Source organism: Phocoena sinus, chromosome X (assembly GCF_008692025.1).
Source record: "Phocoena sinus isolate mPhoSin1 chromosome X, mPhoSin1.pri, whole genome shotgun sequence".
NCBI classification, from domain to species: Eukaryota; Metazoa; Chordata; class Mammalia; order Artiodactyla; family Phocoenidae; genus Phocoena; species Phocoena sinus.
In genome coordinates, this window is record NC_045784.1 from 51,311,780 (window position 1) to 51,337,413 (window position 25,634).

A 25,634-nucleotide genomic window follows, 5' to 3' on the forward strand; every position below is an offset into this window, starting at 1 on the left:
TACCTTCTCATACTGTGATTTCCAGCAGGAGGAGCTTTCTCCTTTCATCCAGCGAGTTCTGTCTCTGGGGAGACCCTGCAATCAGGCATGTGGAAGCAAGTAGACACTCTTTCCTTAGCTCTGCTGTCCAGAAGCTCCTGAAGATATGTCACAAAGAGTGTGGATTTCCAGATTTGGGAGGACAAAGAAGAAGGGATCATTCTAAAACAACGGAGGGCATACTACCAACTCAGTTCTTATGCACCTTCTTTAGCATCACTTGCTGTTGAGCACTACTCCACAGCCCTCCAACCCTTCTAGAGATGTGAAGGCCAACCATGGTAACTGCATAGCCCATAGGAGTCTCCGAATTCCAAAATCTTGCGAGACTCTGAAGCATAAATGTAGCTAGCTCTTCAGAGGTCCCCCTCTTTGCACAGTGAGTCCCTGCTGGCTACCCTTATGTTCTTTGATAGCAGTCCCACACTAGTCTCCCTTTCTCTTATTCAATCTCTAGCGTCCCCCTCCCCCAGTCCAAATACACTTAACCAATCCCCCATTGCTTCCTCAGCCCCAGACCCTGCCCCCACCTTAAAGCCTAGTCCCAGTCCTTCGGGAAAAATTCTAGAGGGAAGGAGCTCACCAGAGGACAGTATCTTCTCTAAGTTGAGTTTCCACTTTAGGAATATGATGATGGAGGTGAATTTAGGTATTCTTTCAAAGATTAAACAGTCCAGGGAGATAGTCAAGGCCAAGGAATTCCCCAGCTCTGGAGCAGCCTAGGTCAGCAGAAGCCCTGTGTTCCTAAGCTTCAGGCCCCAAGGAAAAGCCAGAAAAAGAATTTAGCCCCAAAGGATGAGAGGACCTTAAGGAGATCCAAAGTTTAAATACATCAAGGAGGGGAGGTAGGATTAAGGATCTTCCAAGCCAGTCACCCCCTTCCAGATTCAGCTGACACTCTAGTGAACAAGACCCCTCCCTTGTTTTTGCCCCAGATGTAAAATAGACATCGACAAAAAGTCACCTGGAGAAAAAGGATGAGTTGCTTGTTCAGTGGCTTTGTCCCAGGACACGAGGCTAAGGGCAAGGAGGTCACTTACAAGAAACTACTTCAACTGTGCACGGTCCACATCCAGCTGAAACCAGAGGAGTCTTTGGCTGAAGTATCCTAGTCAGTGTCAAGCATTTGGGACACATGAGTAAGAAAAGCAAAGCTCCCTCCCCTTGTGGAGCTTACAGTGTTGGTCCTTGAGTCAGCTCCTTCTCATCATACTCAAAATGATATCAAACCTCCTTCACTTTCCTCAAGCTCCTGCCCCTCCCTCCCCCTCAACAGATTTGCTGTTTGGCCCACTTTTGAAGGAACCATAAGCCTTCAGATGGGAACTTTTCATCACCAAATCTTCAAAAACGGTTGCATAGCACCCTCCTTTCCCTCTTCCTTACTGCTATGTAAAGCGGGGGTCTTTCTGGGAGGCCTTCCTTGACCCTCCCAAGACACGAATGGTGACCTCACTTTCACCATCACAGCTCTATTTGTAATTTTGGGCTACTCTCTAGGTCCCCAAAGTACCAGGACCTTCTCTATCACCCTCACTAGTGGCCTAGTGTATCGCATCTAGTTAACGGTAAGTCAATAACCCTTTAGACGAACTAACTGGCGAGCCTTGCGCAGAACCTCCGCAGGGAGAGCCCCACCCAGCGTGCTTTGCGGGCCCTGCCGAGGCCTGGAGGGGGACTACATCCAGCGGGACTACCCCTGGGGGGTGGGGCCATATCTGGGGCGGGGCCACATCTGGGACGGGGGCCAAGACCTGGGCGCGTGGCCGGCATTTAGAGGCGGCAACAGTTTCTCCTCGGAATCCTGAATCCGGAAGTCACAGCTCAGGATTCCCCTCACGGATGAGGTTGTGACGGGGCTTACTGGCTGACTGAGGGGCCCTTCCACCACTTCTGCCTGCGGCGTTCCACTGGCTATCGCTTCACCTCAGCCCACTGGGGCCACACCATCCAGGCTGCGGCCTCCCAAGACCCTGAAAGGCCCTGGAGGCCCTGAGCACGGGACCGGCCCTCTCTGCCTGAACTTAAAGAGAACATCTTCGTCACCATCACTGTAACGCCGACTGCTGTCTAGTGGGCTCTGGGCAAGTCCTTGGGCTCCCAGCCCAGATGTCACCCTGCCACAGGCCAGGAACAGGACGGTACACTGACCTAGTGAGGTGGCCGAGAGGAGTGGAAGGAACCGTGAGCCTTTGTTCAGCACCAGGGCCCAAGGCTGGCCCAGAGGCTCTGCTGCGGTTGCCACCTGGGCTGGCAAGGTCGCAGCTGGCACGCTCCCGGCAGGACCAATATCCACACCATGAGGGGTGCTTGCCTCCCACTGGGAGTTGTTTTCTGGGGAGCTGCCGGGAAGGCCCTGCCAGCCAGGCCAGGAGGCAGGGCTGGTGAGGCCCCGAGGGTAAGGCCCGTGACGGAAAAGGGCAGCGTGACTGCGGAGATGAGACCACGCCGGAGGGGCACATGCAGGACCCTGTAAGACGGATGCAGGGATCTCACCTCCCTGGGCTGGGCTGAGGCCTCCAGGTGATGTGGTGGGGCCGAGGGCACAGAGGCTCGCAGCTGCCTTCACAACAGGTACTGACACAGCCATTGCGGGCCCTCAGCGCCAGGTCCTGTGTTACACAAGAACTCTGGCGTGGCGTGGGGGTGGTCACTAGAGATGGAAGGAAATATCATGGTTCTTCTTTCTGGGGGGACAGGTTGTCTTACTCTTGCATAAGTGTTTTATAGCGAATTTGCAAGATACAGAATAGTAGATGGCAGTACCCCATGGACCCCTAAACTCAAAACATCTAATACTAATATTTTGATGTATTTTTGTAACATCTTTACTGGAGTATAATTGCTTTACAATGGAGTTTTAGTTTCTGCTTTACAACAAAGTGAATCAGTTATATATATACATACGTACCCATATCTCTTTCCTCTTGCGTCTCGCTCCCTCCCACCCTCCCTATCCCACCCCTCTAGGTGGTCACAAACCACCGAGCTGATCTGCCTGTGCTATGCGGCTGCATCCCACCAGCTATCTATTTTAAGTTTGGTAGTGTATATATGTCCATGCCACTCTCACTTTGTCCCAGCTTACCCTTGCTCCTCTCTGTATCCTCAAGTCCATTCTCTAGTTGGTCTGCGTCTTTATTCCCGTCTTGCCCCTAGGTTCTTCATGACCATTTTTTGGTTTGTTTTTTAGATTCCATATATATGTGTTAGCATGCGGTATTGGTTTTTCTCTTTCTGACGTATTTCACTCTGTATGACAGACTCTAGGTCCATCCACCTCACTACAAATAACTCAGTTTCGTTTCTTTTTATGGCTGAGTAATATTCCATTGTATATATGAGCCATATCTTCTTTATCCATTCATCTGTTGATGGACACTTAGGTTGCTTCCATGTCTTGGCTATTGTAACTAGAGCTGCAATGAACATTGTGGAACATGACTCTTTTTGAATTATGGTTTTCTCAGGGTATATGCCCAGTAGTGGGATGGCTGTGTCGTATGGTAGTTCTATTTTTAGTGTTTAAGGAACCTCCATACTGTTCTCCATAGTGGCTGTATCAATTTATATTCCCACCAAGAGTGCAAGTTTGTTCCCTTTTCTCCAAACTGTCTCCAGCATTTATTGTTTGTAGATTTTGTTGATGATGGCCATTCTGACCTGTGTGAGATGATATCTCATTGTAGTTTTGATTTGCATTTTCTAGTGATCAGTGATGTTGAGCATTCTTTCATGTGTTTGTTGGTGATCTGTATATCTTCTTTGGAGAAATGTCTATTTATGTCTTCTGCCCATTTTTGGACTGGATTGTTTGTTTTTTTGATATTGAGCTGCATGAGCTGCTTGTAAATTTTGCAGATTAATCCTTTGTCAGTTGCTTCATTTGCAAATATTTTCTCCCATTCAGAGGGTTGTCTTTTCGTCTTGTTTATGGTTTCCTTTGCTGTGCAAAAGATTTGAAGTTCCATGAGGTCCCATTTGTTAATTTTTCTTTTTATTTCCACTTCTCTAGGAGGTGGGTCAAAAAGGATCTTGCTGTGATTTATGTCATAGAGATTTCTGCCTATGTTTTCCTCGAAGCGTTTGATAGTGTCTGACCTTACATTTAGTTCTTTCAGCGATTTTGAGTTTATTTTTTTGTATGGTGTTAGGGAGTGTTCTAATTTCATGCTTTTACATGTAGCTATCCAGTTTTTCCAGCACCACTTATTGAAGAGGCTGTCTTTTCTCCACTGTATATTCTTGCCTCCTTTATCAAATATAAGGTGACCATATGTGCGTGAGTTTATCTCTGGGCTTTCTAACCTGTTCCATTGATCTACATTTCTGTTTTTGTGCTAGTACCATACTGTCTTGATTACTGTAGCTTTGTAGTATAGTCTGAAGTCTGGGGGCCTGATTTCTCCAGCTCCATTTTTCTTTCTCAAGATTGCTTTGGCTTATCGGGGTCTTTTGTGTTTCCATACAAATTGTGAAATGTTTTGTCCTAGTTCTGTGAAAAATGCCAGTGGTAGTTTGATAGGGATTGCAATGAATCTGTAGATTGCTTTGGGTAATGTAGACATTTTCACAATGTTGATTCTTCCAATCCAAGAGCAGGGTATATCTCTCCATCTCTTTGTATCATCTTCAATTTCTTTCATCAGTGTCTTATAACTATCTGCATACAGATATTTTGTCTCCTTAAGTAGGTTTATTCCTATATATTTTATTCTTTTTGTTGCAGTGGTAAATGGGAGTGTTTTCTTAATTTCACATTCAGATTTTTCATCATTAGTGTATAGGAATGCAAGAGATTTCTGTGCATTAATTTTGTATCCTGCTACTTTACCAAATTCATTGATTAGCTCTAGTAGTTTTCTGGTAGCATCTTTAGGATTCTCTATATATTGTATCATGTCATCTGCAAAGAGTGACAGCTTTACTTCCTCTTTTCCCATATGGGTTCCTTTTATTTCTTTTTCTCCTCTGTTTGCTGTGGCTAAAACTTCCTAAACTATGTTGAATAATAGGGGTGAGAGTGGGCAACCTTGTCTTGTTCCTGATCTTAGTGGAAATGCTTTCAGATTTTCACCATTGAGGACGATGTTGGCTGTGGGTTTGTCGTATATGGCCTTTATTTTGTTAAGGAAGGTTCCCTCTATGCCTACTTTCTGGAGGGTTTCTATCATAAATGGGTGTTGAATTTTGTCGAAAGCTTTCTCTGCGTCTATTGACATGATCATATGGTTTTTCTCTTTCAATTTGTTAATATGGAGTATCACATTGATTGATTTGCCTATATTGAAGAATCCTTGGATTCCTTGGATAAAACCTGCTTGATCATGGTGTATGATCCTTTTAATGTGCTGTTGGATTCTGTTTACCAGCATTTTGTTGAGGATTTTTGCATCTATGTTCATCAGTGATATTGGCCTGTAGTTTTCTTTCTTTGTGACATCTTTGTCTGGTTTTGGTATCAGGGTGATGGTGGCCTCATAGAATGGGTTTGTGAGTGTTCCTCCCTCTGCTATATTTTGGAACAGTTTGAGAAAGATAGGTGTTAGCTCTTCTCTAAATGTTGGGTAGAATTTGCCTGTGAAGCCATCTGGTCCTGGGCTTTTGTGTGTTGGAAGATTTTCAATCACTGTTTCAATCTCAGTGCTTTTGATTGGTCTGTTAATATTTTCTGTTCCTTCCTGGTTCAGTCTTGGATGGTTGTGCATTTCTAAGAATTTGTCCATTTTTTCCAGGTTGTCCATTTTATTGGCATCGAGTTGCTTGTAGTAATCTCTCAGGATCCTTTGTATTTCTGCAGTGTCAGTTGTTACTTCTCCTTTTTCATTTCTAATTCTATTGATTTGAGCCTTGTCCCTTTTGTTCTCGTTGAGTCTGGCTAACCGTTCATCAATTTTATTTATCTTCTCAAAGAACCAGCTTTTAGTTTTATTGGTCTTTGCTATCATTTCCTTCATTTCTTTTTCATTTATTTCTGTTCTGATCTCTATGATTTCTTTCCTTCTGCTGACTTTGGGGTTTTTTTGTTCTTCTTTCTCTAATTGCTTTATCTGTAAGCTTAGGTTGTTTATTTGAGATGTTTCTTGTTTCTTAAGGTAGGATTTTATTGCTATAAAGTTCCCTCTTAGAACTGCTTTTGCTGAATCCCATGGGTTTTGCGTCATCGTGTTTTCATTGTCATTTTTTCTAGGTATATTTTATTTCCTCTTTGATTTCTTCAATGATTTCTTGGTAAATAAGTAGGGTATTGTTTAGCCTCCATGTATTTGTAATTTTTACAGATTTTTTCTAGTAATTGATATCTTGTCTCATTGTGGTTGGAAAAGATACCTGATATGATTTCAATTTTCATAATGATGTATTTTTCCCCAGCTTTGCTGTGCATGTTTTCAGTGTTTAAATAATATAAAAACATTATATATATATATATATATATATATATTTTTTTTTTTTTTTTTTTTTTGCGGTACGCGGGCCTCTCACTGTTGTGGCCTCTCCCATTGTGGAGCCCAGGCTCCGGACACACAGGCTCAGTGGCCATGGCTTACGGGCCCAGCCACTCCACGGCATGTGGGATCTTCCTGGACCGGGTCATGAATCCATGTCCCCTGCATCGGCAGGCGCACTCTCAACCACTGCGCCACCAGGGAAGCCCCATAATAGTTTTTAAAAGGTAGGAAAACTCGTATGCAATGTCTGAATTATTGTATGCTCTTCTTAAATATCATTTTTAGTGTCTTCCTTTTTAACCATTCTGTTTTTCTATGATATGTAGGTTTGTTGCAACTTTTTGATATTGTAAGACGTTACTTAACATGTTTGTGCATGATTGCACTTGCTTAGAACTGCCTTATTCCCAATCATAAAGCTTTTCTTGAACTTTATTTTCTCATCAAGGGTTCTACCCTTGATCCACATCTCTTCTCTTTCTGTAAGTCTCTTAGGCAAGATATCCACCCATGCAGTAAGTTATTTCACTGCTGACTTCTCCCGTTTGCGTCACATTTATAAATCCGGGTGCTTGGCAAACATTCCCAACCTTGATTTCCATAAATGTAGACCATGATCTTCCTCTGCCATCAACCACCATTGCTTGGCTAGTCCCAGTATGAATTAGTAGCACCTGGTCCCCAAGCCCAATGCATAAGAGCCCTTCTGTGCTCCTCCTCCTCCTTCATCCTTCCCATAGTCAGTCAGTCACCAATTCTGTTTATTTTATTGGTTACCTATTTCTCAAATTTTAATCTTCTCTTCATTCTTACTACTACCTTGGTAGTTCAGACCCTCATCATCATTCACCGAATTATGCCATGGCTTCTTAACTAATCTCTGATCTTAACCAATCCTCTACTTGCTGATTTCTACTTCTTTAGCTTCTGCTATTCTAAACTCTGTGTTTTGCTACTCCAGTAGAAACACTTGTTTTGTTCAGTGCTTCCACGTCCCTACTCATTTTTTTTTTTTTTTTTTTGCAGTATGCGGGCCTCTCACTGTTGTGGCCTCTCCCGTTGCGGAGCACAGGCTCCAGACGCGCAGGCCCAGTGGCCATTGCTCACGGGCCCAGCCGCTCCGCGGCATGTGGGATCTTCCCGGACCGGGGCACGAACCCGTGTCCCCTGCATTGGCAGGCGGACTCTCAACCACTGCGCCACCAGGGAAGCCCTGACTCATTGTTTTTTTAATTGAAGTATAGTTGATTTACATTGTTGTGTTAGTTTCAGGTGTACAGCAAAGTGATTCAGATTTTGTGTATATATATATATATAGTATGCCCACACATTCTTTTTCAGATTCTTTTGCACTATAGGTTATCACAAGATATTGAATGTCATTCCCCGTGCTGTACAGTAGGTCCTTGTCATTTATATATCAGTATTTTATATATAGTAGTGTGTATCTGTTAATACCAAAGTCCTAATTTATCCTTCCCCGCCTTTCCCCTTTGTTAACCATAAGTTTGTTTTCTACATGAGTCTATTTCTGTTTTGTAAGTTCATTTGTATCATTTTTTTAGATTCCACATATAAGTGATATCATATAATATTTGTCTTCCTCTGTCTGACTTCACTTAGTATGATAATCTCTAGGTCCATCCATGTTGCTTCCAGTGGCATTATTTCATTCTTTTTTTATGGCTGAGTAATATTCCATTATATATATATATATACATATATATATATATTACATACACACACACACACACACACACACACACACACACACACACACCTCTTCTTTATCCATTCATCTGTCAGTGGACATTTAGGCTGCTTCCAGGTCTTGGCTATTGTAAATAGTGCTGTTATGAAAATTTGGGTGCATGTATCATTTCCAATTAGAGTTTTCTCTGGATATATGCCCAGGATTTGGATTGCTGGATCACATGGTGACTCTATTTTTAGTTTTTAAAGGAACCTCAGTACTGTTTTCCATAGTGCCCGCACCAATTTACATTCCCGACAACAGTGTAGGAGGGTTCTTTTTTCTCCTTACTCATTTTGATTTCTCTACCTGGAGTTCCTTAGGCAGATAAATACTAGAGTTCTCACAGTCTACTACAGTAGGTCAGGGCTGTGTTTTTTTTTCAGGGAATTTGTCCATTTCATCCAAGTTGGTGAATTTATTGGCATAGTTCATAATATTTTCTTATTCTTCTAATGTTAGTAGATCTGGTGATTTCCCCTTTTTCATTTTTGGTGTTGGTAATTTGTGCCTTCACTTTCTTGATCAGTCTGAGTAGAGGTTTATCAATTGCCTATTTTTTTTTCCAAAGAAACAACTTTTGGTTTCATTGATTTTCTTTCTTTGTTTTTCTGGCTTTATTTCATAGATTTCTGCTCAGGTTTTTTGCTCTGCTCAGGTTTTTTGCTCTGCTCTTCTCTTTGCTCTGAGTTTTTATTGCCTTTCTTTTTCTAGTTTCTTAAGGTGAATTCTCGTTAGAGCATTGATTTGAGACCATTCTTTTCTTCTTAATGTAAACTTATTTTTTTGAAGTTAACATAACCTCAAGATTTTATTTCCCTTATAATAAAACAAAAGGTGAAGCCCAGAATGGGATGATTTGGCCTCTTCTCTTGTTGTCTCTTCCCAGTTCATAATGCATGCATCTATCAATAGCTGGCATTCTTTTAGATGTATAATAGGGCTTAAGCATTCAAGCCTTAGCACAATTTTCTTTGTAGTTTTAGCCTTTGCCGGAAAATCCACTTAGCCTGCTCACCATAGCCACTCTACTTCCTGTGGTAACACTGCTTTCCTGGGACAGGCCAGAATCCTTGCCCTTCTTGTACCATGTCATTTTGTGGGGTTGTGCAAGTCACACTTCTTATAGAAAGTCTAGTGGGTCTTAGGAATGTTTACCATGTTTACCGGGGTACTATCCCTATAAATTTTTAATGCTTTGAATTTCCGTGTAAACACTGATTTATCTATATCCCACAACTTTTCATGTGTTTTCATTTTCAAGTCAAGTTTTTATAATTTATCATTTGACTTTGAGTGATTTAGAAGTGTGGGAAATTTTCCAAATATCTTTCTATTCTTTTTTTTTTTTTTTTTTTTTTTTTTTTTTTTTTTTTTTTATGCGTTACGCGGGCCTCTCACCGCTGTGGCCTCTCCCGCCGTGGAGGACAGGCTCCGGACGCACAGGCCCAGCGGCCACGGCCCACAGGCCCAGCCGCCCCGCGGCACGCGGGATCCCCCCAGACCGGGGCACGAACCCGCGCCCCCCGCATCGGCAGGCAGACTCCCAACCACTGCGCCACCAGGGAAGCCCTATCTTTCTATTCTTGATTTCTAATTTAATTATGTTGTGAATTCAAAGTATTAATTCAAAGTATTGAGAACATACTTTGTACAATTTCAGTTTTTTAAACTTTGTCGAGATTTGACTTATGACCCAGTATACTCTTGGTGACTATTTCATATTTACATATGACTCACTTATAGCCAGCCCTTCGTATCCAAGGTTCTTCTTTATCCAAGGTTCCACATCCATGGTTTCAACCAATCAGGGATTGTGTAGTACTCTAGTATTTACTTTTGAAAAAAAATCTGCCTATGAGTGGATCTGTGCAGTTCAAACCCGTGGTTTTCAGTGGTCAGCTGTACTTGAAAAGAATGTGTATTCTGCTGTTTGTTGACCAGAATTCTCCATAAATATCAATTAGGTCAAGTTGGTTTACAGTGTTGTTCAGGTCTTCTGTGTCCTTACTAATTTCTTTTGTGTTCTTTTATTACTAAGAGGGTTGTTGATGTGTCTGACTATAATCATGGAATTGTCTGCTTCTCTTCTGAGTTCTAGCAGTTTTTGCTTCATGCCATTTTGAAGCTCCAATCTTAGGTGTATATACATTTAGGATTCTTATGTCTTGGTGGTGAATTGTCTCCTTTATCATTATGTAACGACTCTCTTTATCTCTGGTAATATTCCTGTCCTGAAGTCTACTTTGTCTAGTATCCTCTGATTAGTGTGTGCATGGTCTGTCTTTTTGCATCGTTTTAACCTTTTACTTTTTTATGTCTTTATATTGAAGGTGAGTTTCCTGTAGACAGCATAATGTGTTGTCTTGTTTTTTATCCAGTCTGACAGTCTCTGCCTTTTAATTGGGGTGTGTAGATTACTTACATTTCTACTATTGATATGGTTATATTTAAATCTACCATCTGGCTAGTCATTTTATATTTGTTCCATCAGTTCTTTCTTCCTTTCCCTTCTCTTTGCTAACCTGCATGTGCATTACTTTTTATGGTTCTGTTTTCTCTTCACTCTTGTCTTCTTTGTTAAATTTCTTTTTTCTAATAAAATTTTATCTTTATGTTATTTAATATTCATCTTTATCACATTTTTGAACAGTCATCTTCAAATTATGTTATACGAGTTCATGTATAGAGTAAGAACTTTTCCTTCCCCCCATTTCTTGTGCTATTGTTATATACTTAAGGGCTGTATTATTTCAAATTAATTTAAATTTCTTAAGTAATTTATGATTATAACCTTTGAGCAAAAATATTAAAATATTTCACACAAAGTCCCCTTGACCATCCCTTCCTTGGAGGTAAACAACGTTACCAGTTTGTTACACATCCTTCCAAATGTCTGCTATGTATATGTGTGTGTATGTATGTGTATGTATAGGTACATATATATATATATACACACACACACACACACACACACACACACACTTAGAATATGTACAGTTTATTTGTTTTCCATAAAAGTTATACTATGCACACCATTCTTTGGCATGCTTCTTTTACTCAACAATATGTCTTATCAGTCTACCCGTATTAGTACTTTTGGATCTGCCTCATTCTTTTGAAGTGCTGCACAGTATTCTGTTAAATGGATTTCTCAGAGTTTTATTATTATTATTGTTTTAGTTGATGGACATTTTTTTCCTGATTATTCATTATGGTAAATAAGGCCCCAGTGAATATCCTTCTGTATGTCTTATTGTGGACATTTGAAAATGCTTTTCTAGAGTACATACCTAGAAGTGGAATTACATTTCTCATAGAAACCTCCAGCAAGAAATAAAGGGGAGAGGAGAGGCAGAAATTAACCCAAGAAGGTTTTAAGGTTGCATTGGGGCTAGTGGTGTGGTAATGGGTGTGGTGGGTGTGTCAGGGATGTGACAGACGATTTAAAGCCTTGGAAACTCTTTGGAGAATTTAATACAGTAATGGTCTCATCTTTGAAACTCAGGGACTTCGGAGGGAACATGGATTGGTTACTATTTTCATGCCTTGGGTATAAAGAAGCAACTTATTTTTATTCATCAGAGATAGAAAAGAGAAGGCTGTGACTCATCTTGACGGTCTATCAGATGGGTCAAATAAGTTGACCCAAGTCACATGGCTGTCACAGAGGAATGAGCGACAGTCCAGTGGGCTAAAGAAAGTTACTAAATTTAGAGATTGTCTGGTTGTATACCTTCACTGTTTACATGGGAAGCAAGGCCTGGAGAGGGAAAGAGACCCACTCAATGTTTCATAGTAAGTCAGTGATACTGCTGACATATTTCAGCCCAGCTGTAAGAGGCAGAAAAGCAGAAATAGGAAGGAGATAGCTTAGTCCAGCTAGGGGAAGTGGTGGGGGGGGGGCCGAGGAGACAGAGAAGCAAACAACATTTCCACCTACTCTGCCCCCTGCAGCCCACTCTCTTCCTTTCTCCAGATATTTGTGGACTTCTTTCTTCAGCAGCATCAAAGAAGTCCAAAAAGGAAAACTAAACAATCCAAATTATAGGATAGAGGAAAAACCCATGTCCTTGTAAATGTTACCATTCTGCAGTGAAACAAACATGGTAGAAATAATTAAGCTTTGGTCTGTGTCTGCGATGTGGAAGATGGGCATAAATAGTCGCTAAACCATCTAGTGGAGCCACAGTAATTCTTTCCTGGAGGGTAGAGCAATGGGTACATTACCCAAATGCAGCTATTCAAAAAGTGGTCTAGATTCCCTTGCAATAATCATTAATTTCAGGCAACAAAACAAAATAAAATAAAGAAAACAACAAAAGGAGGGGTGGGTCATTAAAACAAAAAAGCTGGGCACTCAAAAGAGACTTCTCACAGCTAGAAAGTTGTGGAGGATGGATTTGAAACTGTCACCAGGTGCTTGCCTACTTTTACAGTAGAGGTCCTCAAACTGACCTGCCCTTAAGCTGACGAAGGATGCCCTTTGAGAAGTGCAGCATCTTGAGATGCTGTCTTTAGAGTTATTGGGAACAGAATATTCTTCCGGTTTGGAGATGCTCGAGGGGAAGTCCCCTAGAGCAGTCTTTCTGTCTTGGGATACTTGGGATGCCTTTTAAAAAGCCAGATTCCTGAACTACCTCACCCCAACCTCAGTACTGGATCTGTGGGTGGGCCCATAATCTGCATATTAAACAGTCACCCAGATGATTCTTATGCCTGCCTGCTGACATTTGGCCCAGGATGGGCTTGCCCAATCATTCTGCAGTGATAATGGTACTGTCTTTTTGAAGACCTGCATTAATTATGTCGAAGACCTGCATTATGTCGAACCCCTTTGGTAATGGTAATTTCACATGGTTCAATCTAGTATCTTTGTTTCCTTTAAATTTCAACTGAGCTCTAGACAATGAGTTTTCTAGATCTTTCTTTGGGCACACAGGGTGAAGAGAATTTTTCAGGATGTGAATGTTAACTGACACGTGACCTTAGGACAGTGGTTTCCATATCAATAAGTTTGGAAACATTTCATGGGGGCAACTTAGAATTCCCGTTTCTATCTGGAGTCATGAAGTTCAAAGATATATTTTATGAGGTAGCAGGTCTTCAGGTTTTAGAGACAGTTATGTTGTTATTGGTGTTCCAGACCTAATCCCTTTTTCCGAATCTCTACAAACACACTGGGAGGGGTTTCTACCCGTATTGCAGATAAGGATTTAAGATGTAAACCTCTTCTGGAATGAGGCAGGAATATCAACTCTTCAATCAGTCAACACAAAACTCCCAGTAATGAATTGAGAGGGCCAGGATCACAGACATAATAATTGGGAGAATTAAGCTTTGAATGTATGTCTTTTGGAAGAATCCTGGTGCTGTAAAAAAAGAGTATGAATTAAATTCAACTTTGATCCTAAATTAGGATTGCTAGTTACTAGTTAGTTATGCGACCCTGGTCCAATCAAGTAATCTCCTAGAGCTATCTGCATCTCTAAAACAAAGAGAATTACATTTTGCTGAGCTGGTGGGGTTGGGGCTTCTGCTGTTTCCGGAGAAGGTGTGTGACACCCTCAGTGCAGTGCAGTGCATGCCCATAGGTGGTGCTAAGTAATGGTTATGATTAGTGAATTCCAGGCTGAAGTTTTATTTTTCCACAGATGCACGGCAGCCTCTCAGGTCTCCCAGCCTGTTAGACCAGTTGCAACTCTTCCCCTCCTCCCCCCACCATCCCCTTCACATGTACAACTGCCCTGGGGCATTTATCCTCCAGGGGGTAATTCTCCATGAAGCTGGCACATCTGTCATGGGCACTAGTAGGTGCCAGCAAAGGCTAAGCTTTCAGAAGGGCTCCTTCATTTGATTTTTATCATTCTTCCATCCCCCCAGTGTGACTCATGAAAGCCCAGACTTCCTTTCCTTTCATCCGGAGTGATCTCTGACTCTCACAGCCTTTCTTGCTTGCCATTCTGAGCCTGGGAGAAAATGCTCAGGGTTACACTGTCAAATATCAATGAAGAAAGGGCTCCTATGTTGGGCATCCTTGTAACAAAACTAATAAACACCAGTGTAGGGACTTCCCTCGTGGCTCAGTGGTTAAGAATCTGCCTGCCAATGCAGGGGTCACGGGTTTGAGCCTGGTCCGGGAAGATCCCACATGCCACGGAGCAACTAAGCCCATGCACCGCAACTACTGAGCCTGTGCTCTAGAGCCCGTGAGCCACAACTACTGAGCCCACGTGCCACAATTACTGAAGACCACGCACCTAGGGCCCGTGCTCCACAACAAGAGAAGGCACCGCAATGAGAAGTCCGCACACCACAACGAAGAGTAGCCCCCGCTCGCCGCAGCTAGAGAAATCCTGCACGCAGCAACGAAGACCCAACACAGCCAAAAATAAATAAATAAATTTATAAAAAAAACAAACCCCCAAAACACCAGTGCTACATTTGGACAGAACTTTACAGTGTGCCATGTACTTTCATATCCATTAGCTCATTTAATAGTTGCAAACTTCTGGCAAGGTAGTGTGATGGTTAAGGGTTAGGCTCTGGAATCTGCAGATTGCTTTTAAATTCCCATCTTCACCTCTTCTCAGCTGAATCATCTTGGGCAAGTAACTTAGCATCTCTGAACGCTGTAGGTTTAAGTGGAAAGTACTCAGAACATGGTCATAAGTGCCCAATAATTGTTAACTATTACTTCTATCATGCCCATTTTACCACATGACCTCAAGTTTTTCTGTAACCTCACCATTGGTCCTTAACCTAAAGGGTCAAACCTCACTTTCTTTGCTTTTCCTCTTATCCCCCTGCCTCCACACTCTCCTCAGCTTTGCTCCCCCCTCACACATAGCCTACAGTGAACTTTCCTTTTTCTTTTTGATAAACTTAATTAATTAATTAATTTATTTATTTATTTTTGGCTGCGTTGGGTCTTCGTTGCTGTGTGCGGGCTTTCTCTAGTTGTGTCGAGTGGGGGCTGCTCTTCTTTCTGGTGTGCGGGTTTCTCACTGCGGTGGCTTCTCTTGTTGCGGAGCACGGGCTCTAGGCACATAGGCTTCAGCAGTTGTGGCTCGTGGGCTCTACAGCGCAGGGTCAATGGTTGTGGTGCACGGGCTTTGTTGCTCCGTGGCATGTGGGATCTTCCCGGACCAGGGCTGGAACCCACGTCTCCTGCATTGGCAGGCAGATTCTAAACTACTGTGCCACCAGGGAAGCCCAATTTTCCTTTTTCTGTTCAGCACAGGCTATCTCAGGCCTTTGCATGGGCTGTCATGTCTGTCCTGAGCCCACATACTGAATCCTGGTAAATACCTACTCATCCTTCAAGTAGACTGACTCCCTTTTATCACCAGGCTCCCAGGTTTTTTTCTGCACACCTTGATTATAACAAGACTGAGATTGTCTCTTTTCCTAATTTATCTATTCATTAGACTGAGTGCTCCCTGGGGAAAGTGATCATATCTTCTCACTTGTATAACTCCTGTCCCTGATATCTGTGATGTGCCAAATAAATGTTGGTTTGAATGAACAAGTATTATAGAATTCATCAATCCACCTAAAACTGTGTTAGATAAGCATTCAAGTTACTGAACCCAGAGGCTGTGGAGACAGTCCTGAAACCTAGGCTCCAGCTCCTAGTCCCCAAGCTCTCTGGGCATCCCCCAGGCTGCCTCTCATTGTGGTCTCCTGACATTGCTGTGTAATTTTTCCAACCAAGCTGGACACGGAAAGAAAGAAAAAAAAACAGCTAATCATATGAAAGCACTAGACTTCATAGTTACAGGCCCAGTAGAGGTTTCCAGATGACAGCAAGCAGGCAGTATGCAAAGGCCTGCTTTTAATGTATCAGAAAAGACAAAATTATAGTGTGCCTGCCTTTCATGTGCTGTCTGTTTCGTCTTGCTGAATAAAAGGGAAACTCTGGCTCCAGGCTGATTTTCATTTACAAAAATAGACTAAATTCTAACCTTAAATTATCAAAAGTGCCATATACTTAACAAGCAGCTAAGCAGAGAGCAGAAACTGCCAAGTTAGTAATTAAACAGAGGTTAAGTCAAATTAAAAGAGACAGACATTCTTGTCTGGCAGTCAGAACAGAGGCCTGGAGAACCCCAGATCTGGCCCTGGTACCTGCACGTGTCAGAGTGAATACTTGATGTGCAACCATGGTTGCCAAGGAGAGACCCCATGGGCTCCCTCCACCCCCGTCTGACTTCCTGGAAGGTCTTCTAATGTGAGAACCGGGGATGTGTTCTTGTTGAGAGGTGGGATCAGGGGAGGGTAGGCCTGAAAGGAGTCAGGAGGAGGCTGAGGGGACCCAGCTCTCCTCCATTTTCAGAATTTGTTTCCAAATATTATAAGGGACCATGGAAGAGTTTTTTAAATATAAAATGATTATAGCTTAGGATCTCTATATAAGTACTTCAATATAAATTATTCATTTACTCAAAATATATTGAGTGCTCACAACCGTGGACCAAGCTAAGTCCTAGCCTTGGGTTGTTGACATGCTGGTAGAGGAAGGCAGACAATAAACAAGCAAATAAATGCATAGTATTTCAGGTGGCTCTAAGTGACATGGGCATAACTATAGTAAAGGAGGAGGATAGGGAGATCAGGAGTAGGAGAGAAGGGAGTGGGGGAGAAGGGGAAGATGGAGTTGCTATTTATATTAGGCAATCAGGAGAGGCCTTTCTGATAAGGTGATATTTGAGCAGAAATCTACAAGGGGAAGAGAATTTCTGGCAGAAAGAACAGCAAGTGTAAAGGTCTTGAGGTGGAGGAGTGTTTAGCAAGTTTGAGGAAAAGCAAGGATCTCAGTGTGGTCAGATCGTGGCAAGCAAAGAGGGCGTGGTAGGAGATGAGGTTTGAAAAAGATTAAGGGCTAGATCATGTACGCATTCTAAGAACACTGGCTTTTATTCTAAGTTAAAAATGAAGGCTTTGAAGGCTTTTGAGAAGATCTTACATGATTTACAAGGGTCACTTTGGGCTGCTGTGTTGAGAGTAGAATGTAGGGAGATGAGAATAAACAGCAAAGGGAGACACAATTGTGGTTTAGGTCAGGTGGTGGTAAAAAGTGGTTGGATTCAGAATAACTTCTGAAAGTAGATCTTGTAGGATTTGCCGATAGTTCGGATCTAGGATGTTAAAGAAAGAAAGGATTCAAGGATGACTTCAAGGATTTTGGCCTGATCAAGAGGAATGATGGAGTTCTGTTTTAACGAGATGGAAAGACTGTAGGAAGAATAGGTCTGGGAGATGGAATACAAGTCAAGAATTTGTATTTGGATATGATAATTCTGAGATGCATATTATACCACTATAACAAGTATTGCGAAGAAGCACAGCTCTGGGAATCAATCGGAATGCAATTTTAATTTTGTTTCCTAATGTCCCTTTAACATTGATTCAGTGGAGGAACAGTTTTCCCTGCCATTGGGTGAAAACTCTGGCAGGCATCATGATTTTTCTGGTCACTCTTAGGTATCAGAAAGTCCCATGGTTCTCCTTAAGTAGGAACCCAGACACTTGATTCAGAAACAAGAATGTCCAGTTCAGTTTGTTACTTAATACTTACATCTTCATTAAAAGGTCATGTTTCTTCTGCTTCCAACTTCCTCCACCTTAGCAGGTTAGTTACTCCCACTGGGGAAGAAGTTATGGCTGGCTTTTTTCCCTTTCTTGCTCATCATCTCATTAGCTATGGTTTCAGCTGCTCCAGAGTTGGTGTCAACACTCCACTAGGAGGGTAGAGGGGAAAGAGATCAGAAAGTTCTTACTTGACTGGGACTGTCCTAACATGATTTTAACTTTCTCTGGGGCTGGCTAATATTTAATGCTGTGTCTTCCCTGGTTCTTTTGTAGATTCTGTGGAGGCTCCACTGCTGTGGCTTCTCTTTTGGCAACTCCACTGGTGTGGGTGATGCATCCTATTCCTCCAGCTGCCGTGGGTTTTCCCGCAGCTCATTCCACGCAAGCTTTCTCATTTACAGTCCCATCACCCCACCAGGCAAAACACTTGAGCTAGGATGATAAGGCTCTTGCTGACTCTCCTGTGTGGCTCACCTCCTGTCCACAGGAAGTATATACCCTGTGCCTTGGCTATTCCCAGGGGAATCTCTTCTCTGCTGCAACCCACTGCTTTAGCAACCTCTCACCTTTAGATTCCCCAGTTGGGGTGGGGGGTCAGACTCCAGTTAATTAAGCAGCTCTCCCCACGCCCTTTCTTCAACCTACAGGGAACGCATATCAGCTCTCTGAGTTATCTCCTATCACTAGGTCTGAGCTGAGGGGTCTTACCCCGTCCTTTCCATTCTCCAGGGAGAGGAGCTATTCACAGCACAGCTTTCTTCAAAGAAAACCTTTTACAAATTCTCCCTCCCTTCAATCTCCGGTAATGGAACCATTTTATGGCATTGATTACAGTGAGGGGTCCAAGTTAAACTGTTCTTAGATAACCACTTTGAAAATATTGATTTGCATCAGCCCCTTACTTTAGTATTTGATATCTATTGTGTTGAAACCATGGTCTAAACTCCCCCCCCCCTTTTTTTTTGCGATACATGGGCCTCTCACTGTTGCGGCCTCTCCCGTTGCGGAACACAGGCTCCAGACGCACAAGCTCAGCGGCCATGGCTCACAGGCCTAGCCGCTCCGCGGCATGTGGGATCTTCCCGGACCAGGGCACGAACCTGTGTCCCCTGCATCGACAGGCGGACTCTCAACCACTGCACCACCAGGGAAGCCCTAAACTCCCTTTTTAACATCTTGGTACACTTTTAAAATTTGAGAGTCAACAGCATATGAATTGTGCTTAAAAGTCATGAGATTAGAGGACGTCACCTATGGTGCGAACGGCAAAAAATATCTGATGACTGAGCCCTTTCAAAAGTTAGAAATGAAGAACCAGCAAAGGATACTGAGAAGGAGCACTCAGAATTTGCCCTGTTTCTGGATTGGCTTAAAAAAAAGAAAAAAAACACTTTAGGCCCTTAGAATTCATCCTCCTTTCTGAATTACAATCAATACTCCAGCAATGGCTTTTCCAATAGTGAATTTTCCATTTTTCCTGATGCCACTCTTCATATGTAAATGTCTTTGGCATTTACAAAGTGTCCGTTATTTCATTTCAACTACCTTATACCCCTGTGAGGAAGGTTTCATTACAGATGGGGAAACTGAGGGCCAAAGAACTTTAATAGATTTTCCCAAGGTTCAAGGAGTAAGAGGCAGAAGATGGATTTGAGTTCAGGTCTTTGGCTCCAGGTTTTGAGCTCTTTCTTTCGTAGCCACCTTAGAGACACTCAGGACAATCATAGCTTTTTTTAAGGTTTTGCTAAAGTAGACTAATAAATGTGTGGCAAAGGTTTAATCTCACATGCCAGCTCCCATGCATTAATCAAAGTTACCTGGAGAGCTGTGTTTAGCAGGATTCTGATGTATAATGAGGTTTGGCAGGAAAGAGTACGTTGATCAGTTAGTGATGACTGCCATTGCTTGGTAGGGATTCTGGTGGCATATGTGCCATGCATTTGACATCACTGATTTAATTATTTTGTGTGTCTGTGTGTGTGTGTGAGAGAGAGAGAAAGGGAGAGGGAGAGGGAGAGGGAGAGGGAGGGAGGGGGAGAGAGAGAAAGAGAGACACAGATGTTCTCTGGAACAGTTGTAGTTTCTCAAAACACATTAAAAGAATGGGAAAATAAGGAAAGAGCAGCCTAAAGCCATATTGGGTTACTGGAGATGACAACATTGTATACATGCATTCTGAGAGCACACATTTTTAAAGATGTGGTGCTGGCAAAGGAAATAGCCTGAACTCTGAACAGCCTTGCAAATAAATAAAACTAGCCACTGTTCCCCAGCATTTTTCTCTCCCAATTCTTATTTTGAGTAATTTTTAGCTAGCAGAAAAGTTAAAAGAGTAGTACAATGAATGCCCATATACCATTTTCCTAGATTTCCATCATTCATCATTTCCTAGTTAACATTCTCTCTCTGCTTTTATTCTGAATTATTTGAAAGTAATTTAAAAAATTCACAACACTAAAGCATTCATTTCTTAAGAACAAAGACATTCTCCGACATAATCACAGTACCATTATCATACCTGCAAAAATAATACATAGGCCATATTTAAATTTCCCTAGTTGTCCCTAAAAGTGGGATCAGATTGAATGTACTGCTTTTTGTTCAGACTTTATTTTGGTAAGTGACATATTGTAAGATTTTTCACTTCATTGATAAAATGTCCTTCAAAAATGACCATGTGGGACTTCCCTCGTGGCGCAATGGTTAAGCCTCTGCGCTCCCAATGCAGGGGGCATGGGTTCGATCCCTGGTCAAGGACCTAGATCCCACATGCATGCCACAACTAAGGAGCCCGCCTGCCGCAACTAAGACCTGGCACAACCAAATAAATAAATAAAATAAATATTTAAAACAAACCCCAAAATGACCATGTTATTTCATTACCTGGATAGAGTACGCTTTATTTTACTAGCCCTTTACTTTTGTGCATTTAGTCTATTTTCTATTTAGTGATTGCTGTCGTAAATGCTGTTGCAATGAACATCATGGGCACATGGTGCATTGGCCTCAATATATATTCCAACCTCGTTTTTAGGGTCTTCCTATACCGAGAAGACTAAAACTTCCCCAGCCTGCCTTGCAGTTCAAGTTCTAGATGTAATTTAGATTCCACCAATCACTTGCACCTACATAAGATCTGGAAGGCAAAAGCATGAGGTAGAGGTCATGCATTTGTTGCCCCTGTGCTTTTCCTGGAAAGTAAGGCCATTTATTGTTATTTTTTTTCCTGCAGTGCTAGGAACTAATACTCAGTTCATTTACTGGGAAACTTTTAAGTATATTAGAAACAATTTGTGTATGTGAATCAATTTTTTAAGCTATAAATTGTATGATGTAAATACAGTTAAGTATTTGCAATGAAAATTTAGCATTCATATTCAGATGTGCTGTAAGTGTAAAAAGTACACTGGAGTTTGAAGACTTCGTATGACAAATGTAATATAAACTATGTCACTAATAATTTTTATATTGATTACATTTTGAAATGATAATACTTCAGATATCTTGGGTTAGGAGAAATTTATTATTAAAATTAATTTCATTTGGTTTTACATGTGGCTTGCATGATATTTCTCTTGGACAACACTGCTCTAGAATTAGCTATGAAGAAAATTTGTGTTTTCTTAACTAGGGATTTCCAGATCAGACCAGTCTAAATCGTAGTTCAAATTTCTCAATTTTTTCAAATAAGGAATTTCTGGAACAACCTATTCTGTACATTAGGCACTGACTTATTTCTGCTTCTTTAAATTAGTGGAGACTCTTGTGTTTGCTCATGGAGGTTTGTTCAGATCTATTGTGAGGAGGCGTCCTCCCTCTGTTCTCAGTCCCAGCAGCCAGTCTGGCAGGAGTGACCTCCTAACTCTTCTTGCCACCCTCAAGGCTTCCTGGGCTTGTGGACTTGGGCCCCATTTTGACCTGACTTCCGGGCTGATTCTATTTGACTCCACGCATGCTTGGTTTTGGCACTTGCTGGTGAGACTCCACCTGGATCTGTGCTGCCTTGACTAAATCCCACCGTGTAGGACACGATTGGACGTGGCTATGGAAGAAGCTGGATTGCAGGTAATCCACACAGACATTCCTTAAAGCTTGTGTGAAAGTTTAGCACATCCCCAAATAGACATATCTGCTATAAGGTGAGGACTATAAACCCAACAGCTGAAATATATTATAGTCTCAAATAATACCATTTATCCACATTTATCCACAATCATCTCTGATGTTATCTTCCCAACATTTCATATATGCTCTTTAATTTTCATATATGCTCTTTAATTTTATAGTTGTATTCACAGTTGGAAATACAGTTAACGAGCTAAACATACCACTAAGACTAAAGATTTGCCACTTTTAACACCCCTAATAAGTGCCTTTGTTTTTCTCAAATATATTAAATTTATAAATTTAATTTAAATATTTCATATAAATATATTAAATTTATAAATCCCACACCTCTTGTCAATAGAATTAATATTTTCACTTTTTTGCACTGTCTAGGTGGTACCATGATGTTTTTTTTAATTTACTTATTTAATTTATTTATTTGGCTGTGTTGGGTCTTTGTTGCTATGTGCGGGCTTTCTCTAGTTGGCGGCGAGTGGGGGCTACTATTCGTTGCGGTACGCAGGCTTCTCGTTTTGGTAGCTTCTCTTGTTGTGGAGCACAGGCTCTAGGCGCGTGGGCTTCAGTAGTTGTGGCTTGTGGGCTCTAGAGCACAGGCTCAGTAGTTGTGGTGCACGGGCTTAGTTGCTCCATGGCGTGTGGGATCTTCCCGGGCCAGGGATCAAACCCATGTCCCCTGCATTGGCAGGCAGATTCTTAACCACTGTGCCACCAGGGAAGTCCCCATGATAATGTTTTTGATCTGATATATAAGAGCCTGAAATTGGCAGTTGAAAGTTGGTTTAGGATGGTTACAGTGTTATGTATAAAAATGGGTTGTTGTTCACTTGAGGCCTGATTGGTCCCTGCTGGATCCTTCAGTCTCATACTGGGAAGTCCTGGAGGAAGGTCCTGTGTATTTTTTTTTCTAGGAGAACATGCCTATAATTTGGTGGTGGAGGAGAACTACAGATAAAGAGACCTTACTCCATGCTGAACAATCTGTTTTTATTCCCTTGTCATCCAGTTTCCTGAAGGTCATGGGTGATCTTCCTGGCCAAGTTTGCCTCATAAACCAAGACAATAAAGTGTGTGGGACACTTGCCAAACACATAAAAACAGACTAAGAGCTCTTAAATGCCCTTCTTCCTAGCTCCCCACTCCCTGGTCCCCACTGGGTGTGGTTGGCATGGTGGTGGGGAGGGAACATCTCCAGTATCTCAGTGGGCATGAGCAACATCATATTAATCAATGAGTATTCTATTCATGGTTAAGAAATTCCCGCTTTTCCAAATAAGATCTGCTTTCAGTCAGAGGGCAGAAACTAAGATCCCTGTGCAAGCGAATGGTTTATCAAATTGTTCTGGGAGTGAAAGCACTTAAACAGGTTATCAGACCCCCATCCTTCTCAGCAGCAATCTCTTTGGCTCTGCACCACAGGCTTTAGTTCTCTAAGAGAAACAACTGGAAAGGGGGATGCCAGATTTGGATTATTTGCCATATGATTGGCTCCCTACTGTTTGCTTTAAACAGTTAACCTCACTGAATCCCCACAGTAGTTCTGCAAGGTGGGATTTATTTTTCCATTAAAACATGAGAAAACCCAGGCTCAGAGAGGTGGTGTATTTGCTGAAAGTCACACAACTGGTCACTAGGCATTGCTCTGAAATCCATTTGCTTATGTAACATTCGGAAAACACCTTCAACATTAGAGTGAATAATTCCCACTTTGTATCCCTATAGCCTTTTGTACACAATAGAATATAACACACACCATGAATTGTGTTATGCACCCATCTCTCACTGTGTGTGGGTTCCTTGAGGCTAGTGAAGGGGGCAGATACTTTTGGTTCTCCCATCAGCCACTCTTTTCCTCTTCTCTGCCAGTAAGTCTTATTGCCCAGAATGTAGTCAGATGACCATAGTTAGTTGCAAGGAAGCCTGGGAAGTAGTCTTCCAGCCTAAGTGGGCCATTTCTGCCCTTAATAAAAATTGGGTTCTATTGCTAAGGAAGGGAGTTTGGATATGGGGTAGAAAACTAGCAGTTTCTGCATAGTGTATGTCAACTGAAAAAAAACTGCACAACCTAAAAGTTGAGAAAAGTATGTTTTATTTGGTGGTCTTTCTGAGGACTTCAAGCCTGGAAGACAGCCTCTCAGATAGCTCTGAGGGACTGTTCTGAAGAGGTAAGGGAGGAGCCAGGATATATATGGAGTTTTGCAACAAATACCAGATAATCAAAAGATTACCATTAATTGAAGAAAACCAGATATCTCAAGTTAATGAATTTAGCGCTTTTCTATTTATGGGAAGATGCAACAGTCTGGGCTCATTGAAACCATTCCTTTGATATGCACCTTAGCTATTTAGGGCCAGTATCCAGTTCTTTCGCATCCAGAGTTCCCTAACCATTGGGTGCACCGTTGAAGGTGGCTGCAGCGACTGAGGGCTTGGCAGTGGGCAGCCCAGTTTTTCTCCATCCTGAGTTCCCTCAGGGCTCACCATTAGGGGCAGTGGCTGTAGTGGCTTGATGGCTGCAAACATCCTTTGTTTACTGTTATGGCAGGCAAAGTTTTCATTCACAGGTACTTTTAAAAATACATATTTTTAAGTACCGTTAAAAAGGGTACATTTTCCACACCCCTTTCTACTCCTTTTTCCCTTTAACCTGGCCCAATTCACACATTTGTGTTACTTCTAGCCACTGAATTTAGAACCTGGCAGAAACCTCTGTGTAGGCAGCACCCTCCTTTCTTCGCTGGACATTTCTTCTCTGAGGTCATTCTGCATCTGAAGGGGACTCCCAACCACTGCCTAAGTTCTGGAGATTAAGCTGTAACTTCCTGGGAAGTGGTCCCCTTGAATCTGTGCTTGCCCCATTCTTGCTTTCTAAAGCATTTCTCCTGTCTTATCAAGTTCCTCTAACGTGTTTAAAACACAGTTCAATGTGATTTTCACCTAATTTGCAGGAAAATGTCCATTGAGGAAGGTGGGGGTGGAGGTACTTGCCACAGCTATCGCATTTGCCTGGAAACTATAAGTGACATAATGTTATAGTTCTTCAAGTAGAAATGCATAAAACCACCATGACTGTGGTGCCTGCTCTCTTATCTAGCTGCTAGTTCTAGAGCAAATACAGACGCAAGCAAACTGTTGTCTCCACTCCCTTAGGAATGAACTATCTTGGGTCTTTGTTTTAGGTGTTGTGGTTATTGGTATTTGTGTTATGATTAGCCCATTTAGAGAAGAGACCTATGGAATCTGAGTGAGTGGTTAGAATGAAACTATTTGCCACTTAAAAATATTATTTGTTTGTGTTTATTTTTCCCAGCAGTTTCTTTGATCCTTGGGAAGGCTTTTAGGGAATTGGTGAAATTTGGGCTATTTCCAAAGACTTCTCCACTTGATTTCCACAGGAAATGTAAAAGCACACATTTAATTTTAGTTCATTTGGAAGTATTTCAGGAGACAGATCTACTGTGGATATAGAGAAGAATGTATAAACAGACAAACAAACAAACACTTGAAAAACAAACCAAGGAATGATCCATGTGCACTTGAAAGGAATGTGTATTCTACTGCTTTCGGATGGAATGCTCTATATAAATATCAATTTAGTCCATTTGGTTTAATGTGTTATTTAAGGTTTGTGTTTCCTTATTGATTTTCTGCCTGGATGATCTGTCCATTGATGT

At 41.9% G+C, this 25,634-nt stretch overlaps 1 pseudogene; it reads right to left on the reverse strand.

Moving 5' to 3' along the window:
* Positions 1-9,061: 9,061 nt before the first annotated feature.
* On the reverse strand, positions 9,062-9,402 carry LOC116747087 (annotated as a pseudogene).
* Between the last annotated feature and the right edge of the window lie 16,232 nt (positions 9,403-25,634).